Genomic DNA, 22,760 nt, shown 5'->3' on the forward strand with positions numbered 1-22,760 from the left:
GTCCAAGTCAACTAGTCCCTGTCACCATTTTCAGGATTCTCCCACTGAAAGATGAAGATCAGTTCACTCCAGGGGGCCAGGTGGATACAGAAGAAAACATCCTTGAGATTTAGTCATGTGGAAAAGGCAGCTTTGGCATGGATAAGACCCAAGAAAGTGTATGGGTTTGGAACAACTGGGTGTAGGGTGATAGCAACCTTGTTTACTATGTGCAGGTCTTGGACTGGCTGATAGTCATTGGTGTCTGGCTTCTGGACTGGTAGGAGAGACATGTTCCAAGATGACCAACAGAGTTGGATGATCCCGTGTTTTAGATGTCTTTCCAGGTACTTCTGTATCCCCATCTTTGCCTTATGAGGGATGAAACATTGTTTTTTGCAGATGGGCTCTCCCCCTGGCTTTGTTTCTACAATTACTGGAGGTATGTTCCAGGCCAGTCTTGGTGGGTTGTCCTCAGCTCACACCTCGGTACTCTGAAGGCCAGTTCAGGTCCCTGTTGTGGCTCCTCCATGAGACTGTAGAGGCACCATTCTTCCCCTTGGGGAATTATGAGAGTCATAATCTTTGCTTCTGATTTCCATAGGGTCAGAGCAGCTTGTCCATGGGAGTTGCAATTTATCTGATCCTGCAGGTCCTGACCCATTAAAGTCACAGGGCAGGCAGAGAGGTACAGGAATTCATGGATGACTTCATGGTTACCTAAATTGCATCTCCAAGGCAGCAGGAAGTGACTGTGTGTCAAATTGCCTATGGTCCCCACAATGGTGATTTGTCTCTGTGAGAGGGAGCCCATGGGTTGGGTCACCACCGAGGGTTCCACCCCAGTATCTACCATAAAGTCAGTGGGTAGGCCCCTCACATTCATTAGGGCCATAGGCTCTTGGGGGCCTAATGAAATAGAGCCTGGTATGTTCTATTCCTCCTCAAAGTCCTCCATGGCAGTTAGCCCCACAAAGTCATCTTCAGGGGCCCCATGAGTCCATAATGCTGGTTGGTACTGGCCCTGGACCACATAGACTCTTTCTTTCTGCTTAGGACCCTGCTGAGGATTACCCAGCCATAGGGGATACTCATGTTTCTAATGGCTCTCCTGATGACAGTAAGCACATTGGTTCCATCCTAACTTTGGTCCTGGGTGAGACTCTCGTCCTCTCTGTCCCCCTTTTCAGCCCCAGCCCATCCCTGTGGGGCACTTTTCCAGGAGCATTCTGACCACTCCACCAAGGCAGTAGCTAACACATCTTCCTTTTTCTGAATCTCCTGGCATTCCTTCCTCCACGCCACCTAGTCACAGTTGACAAACACCTGAGTTGGTACTCGAAGCAGCTGACTGGCATTCGTGTCGGCAAAACCCTCTAGCTTTTGCAGCTTGTGCAAGATGTCCCCTTAGGCCTGACCTACAAAAGCCGCATTAGCCATCTGCGGGTTAACAGGCACCTCTGGATCAAAAGGAGTGTGGAGAAGAAATGCCTCGCATGGTCTCTCATAGAACTGGCTGGGGCCCTCCATGTGTCCCTGGAACATTTCTGAGTTTTACTCATATTTATGGCCTTTCTTCCCCCCTTCCTTCATGCCATTTAGAAGGGCTCCTAGATACTGGTCAGTCCTCACAAGCCCTCCATCTACACTTGGGTCCTATCTACATTTGGGTCCCATTTGGTGTCCTCCCCAGGGAAGTGAGCCTGAGCAGAAGCCTGGGTGTCTAGTATCCCAGCCGGGGCATTCTCCTCTAACCATTTAAAAAAACATTTTTTTTAACGTTTATTTATTTTTGAGACAGAAAGAGACAGAGCATGAACGGGGGAGGGTCAGAGAGAGGGAGACACAGAATCCGAAACAGGCTCCAGGCTCTGAGCTGTTAGCACAGAGCCCGACACGGGGCTCGAACTCACGGACCATGAGATCATGACCTGAGCCGAAGTAGGCCGCTTAACCGACTGAGCCACCCAGGCACCCCCTCCTCTAACCATTTTGGAGCCCCTGGGTGATTTGGCAATACTCCTCTGTGTCGAAGACATTCAGGAGGAGTTGGTGGCAGCCCATCCAGGTAGGTTTATGGGTTTGAACTCTGGACTGCATTAGTTCAATCATAGCCTGGGGCTTCTCCATAAAGGAGGGAGTGTGGTGCTTCAAATTTAGGAGGTCTGTAGCAGCAAAGGGTTGGTACACAAAAACACAGTGGCCTCCTCAGATCTGGCCTACCTGATCATGAAAGATGGGTCCCCTAGTTTCCCTCAGTGACATCTGTAGGGCTCCCTAGTGTTGCTGCCGGGAGGGACTGTCTTCACTGGCTTGATGTTCTAGTCTCCTTCCAGGAGAGGTGTATTGGGTTAGGACCAGTGGTCTGGTCACATCCAGAGAGGCCAGTGGTGCTAAAGGTGGTGAGGCATTGGGACTAGGGGCAGGCTCTAGTGTGGGCAGCATTGGAGTAAGCTGTGGCGTCTTTTTATGTCATATCACATTGTCAATGACTATCCTGCCACCTTCCTTGACTTTTAAGGACATTTTGTGATTACAGCTGGTTAACACCCTTAATTCCATCTGTAACCTAATTCTACCTTGCCATCTAATACAGCATATTTATGGGTTCTAGAGATTAAAATGTGGACATCTTTGGAAGAGGGGGCATTATTTGCCTATGACACCCACTAAAGTTTTAAAAACCCCAATAACTGAGTGACACGGGAAGTCAATGATCTTGTACTCAGAACCTTGCCCAAGTGTCACTGAACCACAATTGGAGATGAGGCACAGGACATACAGAATCATGTTATTAAGTTTCTTCTTTCTAGGTAAATGTATAAAGACAGAAAGCAGACTGAAGCTGTCTAGTACCAAAGTTGGGAGTGAGGGTTAACTGTAAATGGGCATGAGAGAATTTTTTGAGAGGGATGATGGAAATGTTTTTTTTTTTTTTTTTAATTTTTTTTTCAACATTTATTTATTTTTTGGGACAGAGAGAGACAGAGCATGAACGGGGGAGGGGCAGAGAGAGAGGGAGACACAGAATCGGAAGCAGGCTCCAGGCTCTGAGCCATCAGCCCAGAGCCCGACGCGGGGCTCGAACTCACGGACCGCGAGATCGTGACCTGGCTGAAGTCGGACGCTTAACCGACTGCGCCACCCAGGCGCCCCTGGAAATGTTTTAAAATAGTATTGGGGTGGTGACTGAATAACTCTATAAACTTAACAAAAACACTGAATTGTAAATTTTATAGTATATAAATGATACCTCAATAAGGTTATACAAATTTTCACTTTGCCTTCATACACATAAATTTTATTAAAATTGTAAGAATATCACTTGTGAAATTTATTTCAGTATTTGAAGAGCATGAAATGGAGATTGTTTAAATGTGCACATTCCTTTTATTTTTGCAAAAAATACTCTATCTTCCCTCAGACTTAAATGTTAATGACACAAATAGTGAGACATTGATATTTGAAGAATTTATAAATGTTTTCCATGATTTAAGGAAATTCTTACAGGTCTCTTCGATGGCAGAATACAGTTCTTGAGAAAATGGTGTGAAACAGCAGCTCTTTGGGGAGCACCCGAGGGATATCACCTTGCTATCATCCTTCAAGAGGTCTTACTGACTGTTCCGTGGTGCAAGGAATCACATGAGCCACAGACCCTTCTGTTTGCACTAGGTGAGTGGGTCTTCCCAAAGTCACAAGACTAGCAGAGTGGAGGGGCAACCGTTCATTACTAAGTTTCCTAAACATGATCAGAAATGGCACCAAACTTAAGCCCTTTCCCTTTTTCCCTGTCACTTCCACCCCATTTCATATTCAAGATAAGCTGGTCAGTGGAGTCAGTGGAGAGGTCAGGACTCCCACACCCTCCCCACCAACACCATCCTAACCATGGGCTGGGTCCCAGCAGAGAATCAGGGAAGAGCCTTCCCACATGCTGTTCTGTGTGCTTGGAATACATACTCCAACCTCTCTTGTCTGGCTCATTCATATATTTCCACTTTGTGCTAAAATTCAGTTATTTACCTGTTGCTCTGTCATTACATCTGTCACATGTTATAATTATGTATTTATTTATCTGATTAGATTTATTGTCTACATTCCTCACCTGCTTGGAACTGCAGGAAGAACCCTGGAGGAGGACAAGAGATTGCCATGTAGAGCCAAGTAACCCTGAGGTGGCCCATCAGAAACAACCCTGCACTAAGAATATAAATAACCAAAACCCAGCAACCTTACCCTGACCAACCATTCATTTATTATTGAACAGGTAGTTGTTGAATATAAACACTGTTACAGGCATTTAGGGAACAACGTTAAGTAAGATAAACAAGAGTCCTGCTTCACGTAATTCCCACTAGAGTGGGGGGAGGAACAAGTAAACAAGTAAGCTGATTTCAGAGAGTAAGTGCTATGTAGAAGGTAGAGCAGAATTAGAGAGACACAGTGAACAAAATCGGGACAGAAGTATTCTATTTCAAGCAAGTTAATGAGGAAAGGTCTTTAGAGGAATCAACTTTTGAGGAGAACCTTGGAAGATAAAAAGGAACAATACCTCTGTAGAATGATAAATCTATTTTGTGACAATACCCGGAGGATTAGCTAAAGGATACTGAAAAAGGGAAAAAAAAAAAAATGTAGGGATGAGGTTACCGAGGCAGCTGCAAGAAAGCTCATGTAAGATCTTGTAGGTCTGGAAACGGAGTTTACACTGTGTATCAATATGAGGAGAAGCAATTACAATGTTTTGATTGAGAGAATGACATGCTCCAATGTGCATTTGAAAAAGATAATTTGAGTTGCTGTGTGTAGAAAAGGCTGTTAACAGTAGGATGAAAGCAGCATGAACAGTCAGAGGCTAGTGCAGGCATGATGGCCTGGACCAGCAGAGTGATAGCAGTAAAGAAGAGAGAGATGCCTCATACACTGTAACTAAACCTTCCTGAAAGCATGGGTTTAGGAAGTAGAAGAAAAAGGGAAGTTAAGGCCAAATCCTAGAATATTGGCAGAAGCAAATGGATGGACTGAATACAGTGTATTTAGATGGGAAATTTAGAAGAGGGGAAGATTTTTCTTTTGAGGAGTAATACCAAGAGTTACCTTTGACATACTGAGATACCAATTAGATTTCTAAGAAAGGTGTCAAATAGACAACTGAAAATACTTATTTGGAGAGCATATATTTGGCTAGAAACCAATTTGGAGGTAATCAGTACATGGTATATTAAGACATGAAGCTAAATGAGATCCCTCTAGGTAAGGACAGGTAGGCTCTGAGAATCTTAAATATTTCAAGGTTAGAAAGAGGATATGGGTACAGAAAATAAGACCAATATGCAATGGCTCATGCAATGGGAAGAAAACTTAGAGACTGTGGTAAATCTGAATCCATGTAAAGAAAACATTTCAAGGAGAAGATCAATTGATAAGAGAGGCCAAGTTAGATGAGAACACAGAAGTAATAACTGGATTTAACAATAGAAAATTGGTCGCTTTAATAAGACTAGTTTTGGTGGAGTGACAAAGATAAAAATATGATTATGCAAAGTAAGCTAGAAGAAACTGGATATATAAACAAAAATTTCAAGAAATTTTCCTGTAAAGGGGAACTGAGACACATATTAGCCTTGAGAGTGGGGTGAGTTAAAGGAAACATGTTTAAGATGAATAATATAAAAAGTTAAATATTTTGGTGTATATTATCCAGTGAAGAGGGGGAAATGTGAATTGAAAGAGAGAAGAAATAATGGCAAAAGGAATACTTTTGAGTAGTATGTATGCCACGCAGCTAACTTTTGTCACCATGCAGATAGTTAGCAGTAGGATGGAGAAATTCTCTTTATTGCTTGTATTTGTTTGGTGAAATAAAAAATTGCCACTGGGAAGAAGTGGAGGAAAAGATGGTTTGAGAAATCAGAATGAGATATGACACAATTGTCTCCAAGTGTGAAAAAGAACATTACAAGGGAAACGTGTTAGGCTGGACAGATATTCCTGAAGGATGTCTGGATCACTGTGATGTTAAATCTAAGGTAAGAGTGAATTACGTCCTTTTAGCTTCCACATAAGTGAAAATGTGGAGTATTAAGAAATTTGGGTATAACTACAGTTCTGGAATCGAAATTTGAGTGTGTTAATCACACTCTCTTAATGAGAGAAAGAACTCAGATAGGTGAGGATGTAGGTGTTAGAGTGACTGATGTACTGGCTCATAAATTAAAGAAGAGTGAGGGAGGATAGGAGAACTGGACTGGGCATAAAATGAAAGCCATTGGGTCAATGGATACTAGATCTTGACAAGATCGTATCTGCTAGTGTTCATGCTGGAATAAGTGAACTAGAGAAACAGGATATGGTGTTTGAAACTAAGATTTCAGAGACAGATATTGAAAATGATAAGATCTAAGATATGAGCGTGGAAGTGACAGAATAAGGTGGAAGCAAATGAAAGTTTTACTGAACAATGAGGAAGAGTCCAAAGACCAGACAGACAATTGGTATGGATGTCAAAGTGTGTTCATACAGAAGAGAAGGGAAGGGAAGGGAAGGGAAGGGAAGGGAAGGGAAGGGAAGGGAAGGGAAGGGAAGGGAAGGGAAGGGAAGGGAAGGGAAAGGAAGGGAAGGGAGAAGAGAAGAGAAGAGAAGAGAAGAGAAGAGAAGAGAAGAGAAGAGGAGAGGATAAGAAGACCTCAAGCAAGAAGCTATAATTTCCAGTGAAGATGGGTGTGTCTACAAGATTGGTGGTGACCAAGCCTAAACTGTATAAGGTACATGCCTTTAAGGGGTGGGGATTTTGTAATGAAGAAAAAAAGTCAGAAAGAGGTAATTATCAGTATCAAGTCCATCTTTAGGACATGTCACAGGCAGAATGTGGGAGAAAAAAATACAATCCCCACCTGAAAGAGCTGTCTTAGAGAAAAATGATTCAATTTGCAGGGCAGAATTTAAAAATACAGTCTTTTGTTAATGATAGTTTGTGAGTTTACATTGAAGCCTGTGGAATAAAAGGGAGGAGATAGAAAATGAGTTAGGCCAGGGAATCTCAATAAATCTTTTTTAAAAAGTAATTGAGTAACTTTATATCACAAGGTGAAATATTATATGTTGGTAAAATTATAATTAATGAAAAGTACGTGGCACCATGGAAATGTGCTCTTGATATAGTATTACAGAAGATATAGCAGTATACAAAATTGTGTGTTTATATGTGTGTGTATATGTATGTGTGTATGTGTGTGTTTAATGTGGGAAATACTCTCCTGTGTACAGAAAATCTTTTAGAGAAAGCACACATTGAAAATAGTCATGTTAAGTTGTGGAATTATTGAACTTTTCCTTTATTTTTATTCAGCAAAATCTAAGGGCAATATTATATCTTCAAATAATTGTCCCCACCCTGTTAAATATCTTCAGTGTGAACAACTGTCTTAAAGACTACATACTCCCCAAATAGTAATACTTGCTTTTTATAACACAGACACAAAATGAGGGAAATTGACAGTTCCCACTATTACAGTGATAAAAACTTAACCATATGTTCTGTTTATTCTTTAAAAGAACAGGGAACTCTTACTATTAACAGAATAGAAATAGGAACAAGGGGAGAGGATATCTTCAAACTATAAGAAATTGTGCCTAAAATAAATCACCTAACACTAGTTTTCTTTGCCATTTTTCCCAGCTCATGATGACTTACAGTTCTTAAAACTGTCAGCTTATAGTTGTCTCCCCTCTAAAACTGAACAGGAACTTCTACTCATAATATCTCAGAAATATAAACCAATTTAAAAAATTAAATTATCAGCATTAATTATGAATCATGATTGTTACCATATTGACAGCATCAGGAAAATTCCCTTGTTTCTAGGACTTGTTTTGTTTATTGTGATTATTTAGTTTTGCTTGCTTCAAAAAGTACAGAAATGTAAATAGAAAAACTTGACTTTAACTATAGATAAAAAATTTAGTTCCACCCAAAAACTTCTAAAAGTTTCACTTCAACATGTATTGTACTTTAAATTCATTGCTTGTTTGCATATTAAAAAGTTACATGTGCGGGGCGCCTGGGTGGCGCAGTCGGTTAAGCGTCCGACTTCAGCCAGGTCACGATCTCGCGGTCCGTGAGTTCGAGCCCCGCGTCGGGCTCTGGGCTGATGGCTCAGAGCCTGGAGCCTGTTTCCGATTCTGTGTCTCCCTCTCTCTCTGCCCCTCCCCCGTTCATGCTCTGTCTCTCTCTGTTCCAAAAAAAATAAATAAACGTTGAAAAAAAAAATTTTAAAAAAAGTTACATGTGAACTAAATTGAAAGTAACTTTGCAAGTGTTGTTGAAGGTGAGGGTTAGAGTTCCTGTGAACACAATTTCTGAGACTTCATATCCTAGACCAGATTAATGAAGAAAAACCACAGGTTTCAAAATCTATCAATTTGATATATTTATGACATCAAACTCATTTAGCAATACTTGTCTAACACATTCTCATTTTATGGGCCAAAATTATTAATTGGCTATTGTCCAAAGTAATGAATCCTTTAAAGATTTTATTATTTGTGACACTGGGATAGCACAAAATTCATGCAAAGGCCAACACACATTCAAGTACAGTGTCAGAAACAAGGGAGGCCTTGGTATATACTAGAACAGTAAAATGAGATTACTGAAGTCTGTCTGTATAGAGCACCAGATGTGGATTAAGTGCAAACTGTAAGAAATGCTTTGCATTATCCATATTCATGTAAAGTAATTAGATATTTGAAATCATCACACAACTGAAATTGTTTTTAAAATTATGCAAGTGGTTAACAAAGTTTAGATTTTAAGTTTTGTTCAGGCTTTTAGTGATGTACTAAGAAGTTTGAACCTCATTTCATCCTGCATTTTTTTGTTTGTTACAAGTTTTTATTTAAATTCTAGTCCGTTAACACATAATGTAAAAGAAAACATAATGTAATATTGGTTTCAGGAGTAGAATTTAGTGATTCATCACTTAATATATAACACCCAGAGCTCATCACAACTGGTACCCTCCTTAATGCCCATCACCCATCTAGCTAGTCCCCCCCTCCATCAAACCTTAGTTTGTTCTTTATATTTGAGTCTCTTATGGTTTGCCTCCCTCTCTGTTTTTATCTTATTTTATTTTTCCTTCTATTCCCCTATGTTCACCTGTTTAGTTTCTTAAATTCCACATATGAGTGAAATCATATGATATTTGTCTTTCTCTGATTAACTTATTTTGCTTAGCATAATACACTGTAGTTTCATGTACGTTGTTGCAAATGGCAAGATTTCATCCTTTCTGGTGGCTGAGTAATATCCCATTGTATATATAGGGTAGGGTAGTTCTGTTGGAGCGTAGTTCAATTTTAACTTTTTTTTTTTTCCAGAGTGTCTGTACCAGTTTGCATTCTGACCAACAATGCAAAAGTGTTCCTCTTTGCATCTGTTGTTTCCTGAGTTGTTAATTTTAGCCATCTGATAGGGGTGAGGTGGGATCTCATTGTGGTTTTCATATTTATTTCCCTGATGATGAGTGATGTTGAGCTTCTTTTCACATGTCTGTTAGCCATCTGAAGGTCTTCTTTGGAAACGTCTCGTCTATCCCTATCTTTTGCTCATTTCTTCACTGAATTATTTTTTGGGTGTTGAGTTTGATAAGTTCTTTATAGATTTTGGATACTAACCCTTTATCTGATATGTCATTTGAAAATATCTTCTCCCATTCCATTGGTTGACTTTTAGTTTTCTTGACTGTTTCCTTCACTGTGCAGATCTGCTTTTTATCTTGATGAGGTCCCAATAGTTCATTCTTGCTTTTGTTTCCCTTGCCTCCAGAAACATACCAAGTAAGAACTTGCTGTGGCCAAGGTCAAAGAGGTTGCTGCCTATGTTCTCCTCTAGGATTTTGATGGTTTCCTGTCTCACATTTAGATCTTTCATCCATTTTGAGTTTATCTTTTTGTATGGTGTGAGAAAGTGGTTTAGTTTCATTCCTCTGCATGTCACCATCCAGTTTTCCCAATATCATTTGTAGAAGAGACTGCCTTTTAAAAATTTTTTTATTTTTTTAATTTTTATTTTTTTAATATATGAAATTTATTGTCAAACTGGTTTCCATACAACACCCAGTGCTCATTCCAAAAGATGCCCTCTTCAATGCCCATCACCTACTCTCCCCTCCCTCCCACCCCCCATCAACCCTCAGTTTGTTCTGTTTTTAAGAGTCTCTTATGCTTTGGCTCTCTCCCACTCTAACCTCTTTTTTTTTTCCTTCCCCTCCCCCATGGGTTTCTGTTAAGTTTCTCAGGATCCACATAAGAGTGAAAATATATGGTATCTGTCTTTCTCTGTATGGTTTTTGGATATTCTTTCCTGGTTTGTCAAAGATTAGTCGACTATAAGTTGTGGATCCATTTCTTGGTTTATCATTCTGTTCTATTGATCTATGTGTCAGTTTTTGTGCCAGTACCATGCTGTCTTGATGATTACAGCTTTGTAATATACCTTGAAGTCTAGAATTGTTATGCCTCCAGGTTTGCTTTTCTTTTTCAAGATTGCTGTGGCTATTTGGCATGTTTTCTAGTTCCATATAAATTTTAGGCTTGTTTTTTCTAGTTCTGTGAAAAATTCTGTTGGTATTTTGATAGGGATTCCATTAAATGTGTAAATTGCTTTGGGGAGTATAGACATTTTAATAGTATTTGTTCTTCCAATCCATGAGCATGTAATGTTTTCCATTTCTTTGTATCTTCAATTTCTTTTGTAAGCTTTCTATAGTTTTCAGTGTACAGATCTTTTACCTCTTTGGTTAGGTTTATACCGAGGTATCTTAAGGTTTTTGGTGCAATTGTAAATGGGATTGGTTCCTTGACTTCTCTTTGTTCTGCTTCATTACTGGTGTATAGAAATGCAACGAATTTCTGCATTTTGACTTTGTATCCTAGGATTTTGTTGAATTCCTGTATCAGTACGCGCAATTTTTTTTTGGTGGAGTCTTTGGGTTTTCTATGGAGTATCATGTTGTATGTGAATAGTAAGTTTGACTTCTTCCTTGTTGATTTGACAACTTCTTGCTTTTTTCAAAAATTTTTAATGTTTATTAATTTTCAGAAGAGATACAGAATGTGAGCGGTGGAGTGGCAGAAAGAGAGGGAGACACAGAATCCGAAGAAGGCTCCAGGCTCTGAGCTGTCAGCACAGAGCCTGATGTGGGGCTCGAACTTACAAACCATGAGATCATGACCTGAGCTGGTGTCAGCTGCTTAACCAACTGAGCCACCCAGGTGTCCCTGGGTGACTTTTATTTCTTTTTGTTTTCTGATTGTGGATGCTAGGACTTCCAGCACTATGTTAAATTACAATGGTAAGACAGAGAATGAACATCTCTGTCTTATTCCTGACAGGAGTGGAAAAGCTTTGTTTTTCCCCTTTAAGAATGATATTAAGTGTGGGTTGTTTTTTTTTAATATTGCCTTTATAATGTTGTCATATGTCCTCTTTATCCTTACTTTGTTAAGGTTTTTTTTTTTTTTATCAAGAATGGACACTGTATTTTGTCAAACGGCTTTTCTGCTTCTATTGAGAGGATCATATTTTCTTATCCTTTTTTTTATTAATTTGGTGTATCACACTGATTGAATTGCAGATATTGAAACACCCCTGCAGCCCAATCATAAATCCTACTTGATCATGGTCAATAATTCTTTTAATGCACTGTTGGATCTGATTTACTAGTGTCTTGTTGAGAATTTTTGTGTCCATATTTATCAGGGATATCAGCCTGTAATTCTCCTTTTTTAGTGGGGTTTTTGTCTGGTTTTCGATTCAAGGTAATGTTGGCCTCGTAAAATGAGTTTGGAAGTTTCCTTCTACTTCTGTCTTTTTTGGAACACTTGGAGAAAGCTAGGTATTAACTCCTCTTTAAAGGTTTGATAGGGTTGCCTGGGTAGCTCAGTCGGTTAAGCATCCAACCCTTGATTTCGGCTCAGATCATGATCTTGAGGTTCATGAGTTTGAGCCCCATGTTGGGTTCTGTGCTGACAGTGTGGAGCCTGCTTGGGATTCTCTCTCTCTCTCTCTCTCTCTCTCTCTCTCTCTCTCTGCCCCTCCCCTGCTTGTGCACTCTCTCTCTGTCTCTTTCTCCCTTTCTCTCAAAATAAATAAATAAATATTTGGTAGAATTTGCCTGGAAATTCTCTCCACATGGTCCTGGATTTTGTTAGATTTTTTTCATTTTTTTAGAGAGAGAGAGAGACACCATGAGTGAGTGAGGCAGCGGGGCAGAGAGAGAGAATACCAAGCAGGCTCTACACCCAGTGTGGATCCCAAAGTAAGGCTCAATCCCATGATTGAGGTCACCCTGGGACCATGACCTAAGCTGAAATCAAGAGTCAGTCATTCAACCAACTGAGCCACCCAAGCACCCAATGTTAGGAGATTTTTGATTACTGATTCAATTTCTTTGCTGGTTAGGGATCTGCTCAATTTTTTTTTTTTATTTCTTCCTGTGTCAGTTTTGGTAGGTTTCTAGTAATTTATCCATTTCTTCCAGATTGACCAAATTGTTGTCATATAATTTTTCATAATATTCTCTTATAATTGTCTGTGTTCCTGTGGTGTTGGTTGTGATCTCTCCTCTTTCATTTGTTATTTTATTTTTTTGGTTCCTTTATCTTTTCTTTTTGATAAGTCTGGCTAAGGGTTTGTCAATTTTATGAATTCTTTCAAAGAACCAGCTCCTGGTTTCATTGAGCTTTTCTACTGGGTTTTTTTGGTTTTGTTTCTATATCATTTATCTCTGCTCTAATCTTTATTATTTCCCTTCCCCTGCTATTCGTAGTCTGTATTTGCAGTTCCTTTTCTAGCTCCTTTAGGTGTAAGGTTAGGATGTGTATTTGAGACTGCTCTTCCTTCCTGAGTTAGGCCTGTATTGCTATATACTTCCCTCTTATGACCACTTTTGCTGAATCCCACAGATTTGGAATTGTCATGTTTTCATTGTCATTGTCATGTTTTCATTGTCATTTGCTTCCATGGAATTTTTAAATTTCTTCTTTAATTTCATCATTAACCCATTCATTTTTTTTAATACGAAATTTATTGTCAAACTGGTTTCCATATAACACCCAGTGCTCATCCCAAAAGGTGCCCTCCTCAATACCCATCACCCACCCTCCCCTCCCTCCCAGCCCCCATCAAACAAACCCTCAGTTTGGTCTCAGATTTTAAGAGTCTCTTATGCTTTAACATGTTATTTAACCTCCATGTGTTTGTGGTCTTTCCAAACTTTTTCTTGTGGTTGACTTACACTTTCATAGCATTGTGGCCTGAAAATATGCATGGTATGATCTCAGTCTTTTTGTACCTGTTGAGGTCCTGATTTGTGACCCAGTATCTATTCTGGAGAATGTTGTTCCATGTGCACTAGAGAAGAATGTGTATTCTGCTGCTTTAGGATAAAATGCTCTGAATAGATCTGTTAAGTCCATCTGGTCCAGTGTGTCATTGAAAGCCATTATTTTCTTGTTGATTTTCTGCTTAGATGATCTGTCCATTGTTATAAGTGTACACCATTACTGAATTGTTATCAATGAGTTTCTTTATGTTTGTTATTAATTGATTTATATATTATATATTTGTGTTGTTCAAGTTTGGGGCATAAATATTTACAATTGTTAGATCTTCTTGTTGGCTAGACCCCTTTATTATGATATAGTGCCCTTCTCCATCTCTTGATACAGGTGTTGGTTTGAAACCTAGTTTGTCTGATATAAGTACGGCTACTCAGACTTTCTTTTGACATCCATTAGCACGATAGATGGTTCTCCATCTCTTTACATTTAACCTTCAGGTGTTTTTAAGTCTAAAATGAGTCTCTTGTAGGCAGCATACAGATGGGTCTTGGTTTTTTATCCATTCTGATATCCTATGTCTTTTTATTGGAGCATTTAGCCCATTTACAATCAGAGTGATTATTGATAGATATGAATTTAGTGCCATTGTATTACTTGTTAAGTCGTTGTTTCTGGAGATTTTCTCTGTTCCTTTCTTGTCTTTGCTGCTTTTTGGTCTTTCTTTCCCACTCAGACTCCTCTTTAATTTTTCTTGCAGGGATGGATTAGTGGTTTCAAAGTACTTTAGTTTTTGTTTTTCTGGGAAATTATTTAGCTCTCCTATTCTGAATGACAGCCTTGCTGCATAAAGAATTCTGGGCTGCATTTTTTTTTTCCCATTTCAGCATGTTGAATATGTCCTGCCACTCCTTTCTGGCCTGCCAGGTTTCTGTGGACAGATCTGTTGCTAACCTTATTTGTCTTCTTTTTTAGGTTAGGGATTTCTTTTCCCTTGGTGCTTTCAGGATTTTTTCCTTATTTATTTATTTTGCAAATATTACTCCCATATGTCCTGGTGTTGGCCTGCTTTTGTTGATTTTGATGAGAGTGGTCTGTACCTCCTGAATTTTGATGTCTGTTTCCTTCCCCAGATTGGGGAATTTTTCAGTTATAATTTGCTCAAGTAAACCTTCTGCCCCCTTTTTCCTCTCATCTTCTTCTGGGACTCCTATGATATTAATGATATTATACTTTATGGAGTCACTGAGATCATTAAGTCTACATTGGTGATCCAATACTTTTCTTTCTCTCTTCTTTTCACCTTATTTTGCATAATTTTAATCTTCTTTATCACTGATTTGTTCTTCTTATTCATCATCCTCATTGTGATTACATTCAGTCAGTTTTGTATCTTTGCGTTCTAGCATTTTTTATTTTGGCCTGACTAGTTTTTCTTCTTTTATCTCTGCAGTAATGCATTCTCTAGTGTCTTCTATGCTTTTCGATAGCCCAGCTAGTATCCTTATGATTGTTGTTTTAAATTCTGTTTATACCTGTTTTTCTTAAATCCCTGGCCATTATCTCTTCTTGTTCTTTATTTTGGGGTGAATTCCTCCATCTTGTCATTTGTCTATGTCACTTTGTGTGTGTGTGTGTGTGTGTGTGTGTGTTATATTTCCTGTTCCAAAAAGTAATGGCTATATTAAGAAAAGGTTCTACGCTGTCCAGGGCCTGGCACTTCTGGAAGTGTTTATAGAATGTAGTCTTCTGTTCATTTTGGCTGCTCTTTCCCTCAGATCAATCCTGAGCAGAGTTTCTCCTTGCCTGAAGTAGAGAGTGTTTGGAGTTTTCCAGTGTGTACCAAGTTTTTGTTTGTTTGTTTGTTTTAAGTTTATTTATTTATCTTGAGAGGAAGAGCAGGGAAGAGACAGAAGGAAAGAGTGAGAATACAAAGCAGACTCTGCACTGTCAGCATGGAGCCTAATGTGGGGCTCGAACTCACAAACTGTGAAATCATGACATGAGCTAAAATCAAGAGTTGGATGCTCAACTGACTAAGCCACCCAGGCACCCCAGTATGAGCCAACTTTTAATTATGTTTTGACCTGCTTGTTAAAAGAGGCTATATCTGTGGCACCTGGGTGACTCAGTCAGTTGAGCATCTGACTTTGGCTCAGGTCATGATCTCATGTTCTTGAGTTCAAGCCCCATGTCAGGCTCTGTGTGGACAGCTCAGAACCTGGAGCCTGCTTTGGATTCTGTGTCTCCCTCTCTCTCTGCCCCTCACCTGATTGTGCTCTGTCTCTCTCTGTCTCTCAAAAACAAATAGACATGAAAAAAAATTAAAAGAGGCTAGATCCTATTTCCCCTATAGCTGCAGCACTCTATGATTAGTAGACTTGGTTCATGCTGGGGCTATGTGCTGGTCTTCTGAGGGATGGGTCACTACTGCTGTGTCTCAGGCACTCTTGCCCTAGTATAAAAACACCTTCAGAGTGCTGCAGGGCAGGGCTTGGTGTAAGCCTCCACTGAGGGCACTGTCCTGCTCACGGAAGTCTGTCTGTGCTGATGGGTGGGGGTGGGGGGGAACTGCATAAGCCCATCTCTTGTCCTTGGAAAAGGGAGTGGCTCCACCCACTGCTGTTAGGAAGGCCCTAACAAAAGAATGAACAATCTCCCCTGCTGTGTCCCAAGCATCCCTCAGATCCCTCCCTTCACCTTGTCTGTGTCCAAGCCATCTGCTTACCTGGTGGCACTGTGCTCCTGTGTTTTATCTCAGGCACACCAGCTAGGTTTCAAAACTCCAAATTTTAGGGACCTGGCAAAGCATGGACCAGTGCTAATCCTCTGGGAGAGGGTCATACTGTGGCTGGTGAGGTTTTGTCTCAGAAGGGCAGTCGCATGCCACACAGGGGCTTGGAGTAAAGCTCAGCAAAAAGCCAGCATCCAGGGTAGCCAGCTCATGCAGTTGCCTCTGCACCTATGCTAATGAACAGGGCAGATCAATGGCACCTGCCAGCTATTTTGTCCCCTGAGAGCCAGTGCTACCGCTCCCACATGCACTCCCAGGAGGGGAGCCGTCTCTCCCTGTATGATCCGGGGGATGCTCAGCCCACCCTATCTGCTCCTAGGCCTCTGCCCTTCTCCACAGGAGCACCTCTATGCCCTGTAGGCTCCACCACAGTGATAGTGCGGACCTGTAAAACTTCAGACTTTGAGCTTTGCTGCTTTGTGAAAACTTGTAATTACCAGTCTATTTTTCCCTGTCAATGATTCTGGGGAAGTGTTTCTCTCATACAATCCCCTATGCATTTCTCTCTCTCTCCCCCTGCCCCCCGCTCTGTAACCAGGTCTCTCTCACCTTTGCGGCACCTGTGATTCTTTTCTCCCCCAAATCACATCTCTGCACCTCCTACTTTCCACAATGTGGCCTCTCTTCTCCCTCCAGGTGTGCAGTTTGTTCTTTCAGTCCTCAGATTGATTTCTTGCGCGTTCAGAATGATTTGATATTTATCTGGTTGTGTTTGAGGGAGAAAGCAATCTCAAGGTCCCCCTATGCTCCTCTATCTTAACTCCTGGCACTTATCAGCATTTTAATTCATTCCCTTGCTAACTTTATCTTATAAATATTCCCCCACCCCAGACCAAGAAGTGTTTCTTGGATTTTATAGTGTATACTCAAGAAACAAAGGTGGATTAAATGCATTAAATTGATACATTAGGTGTACTGAATATGCCTGTGCAGACTCCACCATGCATGCAACCTCCAGAACTGTACCAAAGGTAGAACTATTTTCTGTATTCGTTTCCAATTACTACTGTGCAAAATTATTACAAACTCAGTGGCATAGCGCAACAGATTTATTCTTTTACAGTTATGGAATCAGTGTCAAAAATCAGCATGCTGGAAGGAGTATCTATCTCCCTGCCTTTTCTAGCTCTAGAGACTAGCTGCATTTCTTAGTTTGTGCCCCCCACCCCCACATCTTCAAAGTCACCAGTGTCACATCTTCCAAATTCTATCTCTGAACTCTATTTCAATCCTGCAATCTTCTCTATGATTTTCTTTCTCCCTGTGATTACATGATGCCCACTCAGATAATCTCTCTTTCTCAAGATCCTTAATCACACTGGCATATAATATAACTATCCACAGATACTGAGAATCAGGATATGGACATATTTGAGAGGCCATTATTTAGCCACCACGAGAACATAAAGATATGGTACCTTCCGCTGAGAAAGCAGTACATATGTTAACAGCTGGTTTCACCTGGCTTAATTGCTATAGCATTCAAATAAGTAAAATAATTTTTTTCCGAGGTTAGTCAGGCCATCTTATTGACTCTCATAACTGTTGCAAATTATAAACTATTTTATAAACCATTTTAGGCACTGTGACTTTTTCTTATACAGAACAATCAATGCTGTAATTAGCAAATGATGAAGAAATATTTAAACATGAACATACACTTTAGCTTAATACTTACAGAAAAGACAGATACAATAACAACATCAATCAGTATAAATCTCTTTAGAAAATAGCTGTTACCATGTACATTCAAATTTGGGTATTTTATTTCTAATAACAACTGACAGGTTGTTTTTTGTTTTGTTTTGTTTTGTTTTTTTACTTAATACATACTTGAGCCTACCATCATTTTTTCCTCAAATGTCGGTTATTAGTGGATTTTCTCAGATTTTCTAGTAAAACAAAAGTATATATTTTGCAGATAAAACTATTGTTTTAAATGCTTTATTCAGCTCACAAATCTGATTAACTGGATTTTCAAGCTTTGGTCTTTAAAAGTAGGTCAGGGACGCCTAGGTGGCTCAGTCAGCTGAGCATCTGACTTCAGCTCGGGTCATGATTTTATGGTTCATGAGTTCAAGCCCTGCGTCAGGCTTTGCACTGACAGCTTGGAGCCTGTTTTGGCTTATCTGTTCACCGCCCCCCCCCCAACTCTCAAAAGTAAATAAACACTAAAAAAATTTTTTAAATTTAAAATTAGGTCCGATAAAATGTTTTGATTAATAGTTTTTATTATTAAAGATTTATAAAACACTTTAATAATTAAACCAAAATTCTCATTATATATAATAGGTATTCTGGCCAGCCTGTGCTTGACTTCCTACAAAGCTGACCAAACAACATTGCATGATGAGCTGAAATGACAGGTGATTGGGGAAATGGATGAAACAAATATTAAATTCTCTTTGTAATTTATCATCTTCCCAGAGAGACATTTGCAAATTCCATGTCTTCCAAAGTCTGACAATAACTCTTCGGACAAATGCCATTTTTCATTATAAGCAGTAGATGTTATAACAATTTCAGCATTAAGTCTTTAACCAGGCTGTTCCCATTGATAACTAAACCTTTCCCATGGTACCTGCTTAGAATACCTAATGTCAGTGCATAAGCACAAATGTTCCACTTTCTACCTGTCGGGAAGTTCCTAAAGAAAACTAAAACTGTGTTAGACTCTTAAAATTATTTCATTCCTTTTATTCTGGCCTGGGATACATAACATTCTGCCATTATAAATTACTTTTAAGTGAGCTATATTTTCATTTTATTTTAAGGACGAGGAATACTCATTGGGGACTTCTGAGAAGTTGTTATCTGGAACAAACATTCCAGGAATTCCATATTTTATACACCCATTAACATATACATTGATAATAGTCCCCATTTCTTAAAACTTACTATGTAAGAAGTACTGTGATAGATGCCACATATTTTAATGTATTTAATTATCACAATAATCTTTTGAAAGAGCGAGACTGAAACTTTGAGGGATACACACCCAAAGTTACTTAGCTACAAATTGGCAGAGCTGAGATTTTGACCCAAATATATCTGATATCAAAATCTAATTGCTTGGAGTATACATGCAGTGAAAACTATATAAACCTGAAAGCTAATTAAATGTAAACCAATTCAAGCTCCAATTTCCATTTATAATAAAAATATAAATGAAAACAGCCATTTTCAATATGGCAGTATAAATCTGTATTTCAAGATTTTTAGTTGAGTTTGTTTGACACAAAATATTACATTAATTTCAGTAAATCTGTATCTTTTAAAGTTAAAAGATTATGTGACACATAAAAATACTTATCAGAAAAACTTAAGGCTGGAGAAACAAATGGTGAAGTGTACATCACCATTAGGACAATATCCACCTCTACTGCATGGGAAACATATAGCTGAGGTAATAAAATTATCCCCTCCCCAAGAATTATATTTAAAAATATTTACAAATAAATAATTCAAAGGGAAAATTCACTCTATGCCCTTTATTAACTTGGAGGAGAAAGAAAACCCTATAACCAAGCACTAAGAAGTCACTTAGGAGTAAGTCCTTAGGAAGTCACTCCAATTTCATCAGACCTTAACTTGAAATGAACAACAATCTGTTGCTAAATAGTATCACAAAGTAACCTGCTAAATCTTGGCATGAGTAATTTCCATTTGCAAACTATTTCAAGTAGTAGAGTCTTCAATGTGCAGCATTTTATAATCATGGCTGGGGTAACCATATAGTTTATCACTAAAAAACAAAATTTTAGAAGTGAAAGGAAGGACTACTGATAATTATGTCAGGACAAGTATAAAATATGACTGTCATAGGCAGACCAGAACGCAAGGTCACCCTAGAGAAACCACACACACAGTTGACATCATAGCTAAAAGATAATATGTCTGCAATGATACATTAGTAGGACAAGAAATTAGATGAAACCAGTATAAAAGAATGTTGAAATTAATAGAAGAACTCAAAAAACTAAAATATTTTCTGCTTCTAATATGTATGGCACAATACACTTCTACTGGACCAATCATCCTAAAAATAACAACTATTAACTGAGAATTATGATGGAAATATTGTTTTAAGATTTTATTTTTAAGTGATCTCTATACCCAGTGTGGGGCTTGAACTCCCAACCCCAAGAACAAGAGTTTTATGCCCTACTGACTGAGCCAGACAGGTAACCTAATGATGGGAAAAAAAAATTTTTAAACTACCTGAAAGTTCTGGGAGTGAGAAAAGACAGATATATTCTGGGGTAGAATTAAAACTTGAGAAAAGGACTAATAACAAAATATTGGAATATAAATAAAGGGAAAAAAAAACATTTGCAACAGTATCAAAAATAAATCTAACAAAGGAGGTAAAAGATCTGCACACTGAAAACTAAAAGACTTTGATGAAATAAATTGAATAAGACACTAATAAAGAGAAAAACATCCCATGTTCAGGGATTGAAAGAAATAATATTGTTACAATGTCATCATACTCAAAGCCAGCTACAGATGCAATGCAATCCATATCAAAACTCCCATGGAATTTTTCACAGAAATAGAAAAAGACAATCCTAGGGGTGCCTGGGTGACTCAGTAAGTTAAGCATCCAACTTCTGCTCAGGTCATGATCTCACAGTTCCTGAGTTTGAGCCCAGCTTCAGGGTCTCTGCCATCAGTGAGGAGCCTGGAGCCTGCTGCCTGCTTTGGATCCTCTGTCTCCCATTCTCTTTCTGCCCTTACACTGCACGTGTGCTCTCTTTCTCTCTCCCTCTCCCCCCCTCTCTCTCTCTCTCTCCTCAAAATTACATACACATTAAAAAAAGAAAAAAAATCCTAAAATTTGTATGAAACCATAAAAGACCCTGAGTAGCCAAAGCAATTCTCAGAAGGAAAGACCAAAATTGGAAGCAAAATACTTCCTGGTTTCAAATTATACTACAAAACTATTGTAATCAAAACAGTATGGCACTGCCATAAAAATAGACACATAGCCGGATGTAACAGAATCAAGAACCGAGTTATAAACCCACAAAATATATGGTCAACTAACATTTTATAAGGGAGCCAAGAATACTCAATGGGGAAAGGATAGTCTCTTCAATTAATGGTGCTGGAAAACTAGATAACTGCATGCAGAAGATAAAAAGTGAACCCTCTTACACCACACGCAAAAATGAACTCTAAATAAAATAAAGATTTAGGGGCACCTGGGTGGCTCAGTCGGTTAAGCGTCAGACTTTGGCTCAGGTCATGATCTCGCGGTTCATGGGTTCGAGCCACATGTCGGGCTCTGTGCTGACAGCTCGGAGCCTGGAGCCTGCTTTGGATTACTTGTTTCCCTCTCTCTCTAACCCTCTCCTTCTCTCACTCTGTCTCTCTCTCTCTCTCTCAAAAATAAACATTAATCTTTTTTTAATTAAAGAATTAAATTTAAGACCTGAAACTGTAAAAGTCTTGAAAGAAAACATAGGAAAAAAAAAAAACAAAAAAAACCCTTGACATTGGTGTCAGCAGCAATTTCCTGGATATAACAGCAAAAGTACAAGCAACAAATGCAAAAATAAATAAGTAAGACTCATCAAACTAAAAGCTTCTATACAACAAAAGAAACAATCAACAAAATGAAAAAAACAGAATTGAAGAAAATATTTTCAAATAATTTATCAGATAAGGGGTTAATATCCAAAGATATGAAGAACTCATACAATTCAATAGCCAAAATACTAATAACCTGATTAAAAATTAGGCAGAGAATCTGAATACACATTTTTCTAAGAAGACATAAAGATCATCAAAGGAAAAGATGTTCAATATCACTAATCATCAGGAAAACACAAATCAAAACAACAGTGAAATATTATCTCACACCCGAAATATTATCTCTACAATGGCTATCATCAAAAAGACAAGAATATTGGTGCAGGTATGGAAAATTGAAGCTTGGTACACTATTGGCGGGAATGAAATTTGGTATCCATTACGGAAAACAGTACAGAGGTTCCTTAAAACCATAAAAATAGAACTACCATATGATCTAGCAATCCCACTTCTGGGTATTTACCCAAAGAATTTGAAATTGGGATCTCAAAAAGATTTCTGAAGACAGATATATATGAATATATTTGTAAAAATAAATATATACATTATTCAGCCATGAGAAACCAGGAAATCCTGCTCTTTGCAACAACTTGGAAGGATTTCAGTGCATTGCCCTAAGTGAAATAAGTGACCAGAGAAATATAAATACTATATTACCACTCTTATGTGGAATCTAAAAAAGACAAACAGAAAAACAACTCAAGTGGTGGTTACCAGGGAAGGAGGGGTGGCGGAATGAGGAAATATTCATCAAACGGTACAAACCCTCCTTATAAGATTAGCAAGTTTGAGGATCCAATGTACAGCATGGTGGTTATAGCTCGTAATACTTTACCACATACTTGAATGTTCTAAGAAAGTAGATCTTAAATGTTCTCACCACAAAAAGGAAATGGTAATTATGTGATGGGATGAAGGTATTACTAAGCTATGGTGGTAATCATTTTGAAATTTATAAATATTAAATCAACAGGTTGTATAGCACACATATAATGTTATGTGTCAATTATAACTGAATAAAACTGGAAAAAATGTTGAAAGA

General features: G+C 38.7%; 1 long non-coding RNA gene across 1 annotated transcript; it reads left to right on the forward strand.

Moving 5' to 3' along the window:
* Positions 1–278: 278 nt before the first annotated feature.
* LOC115526976 lies at positions 279–21,989 on the forward strand. The gene is made up of 3 exons (XR_003972816.1): positions 279–292; positions 4,652–4,656; positions 21,918–21,989. It is a non-coding gene; the product is annotated as an uncharacterized LOC115526976 (long non-coding RNA).
* The last annotated feature ends 771 nt before the right edge of the window (positions 21,990–22,760 follow it).

The sequence above is a fragment of the Lynx canadensis genome, chromosome D2 (assembly GCF_007474595.2).
Source record: "Lynx canadensis isolate LIC74 chromosome D2, mLynCan4.pri.v2, whole genome shotgun sequence".
NCBI classification, from domain to species: domain Eukaryota; kingdom Metazoa; phylum Chordata; class Mammalia; order Carnivora; family Felidae; genus Lynx; species Lynx canadensis.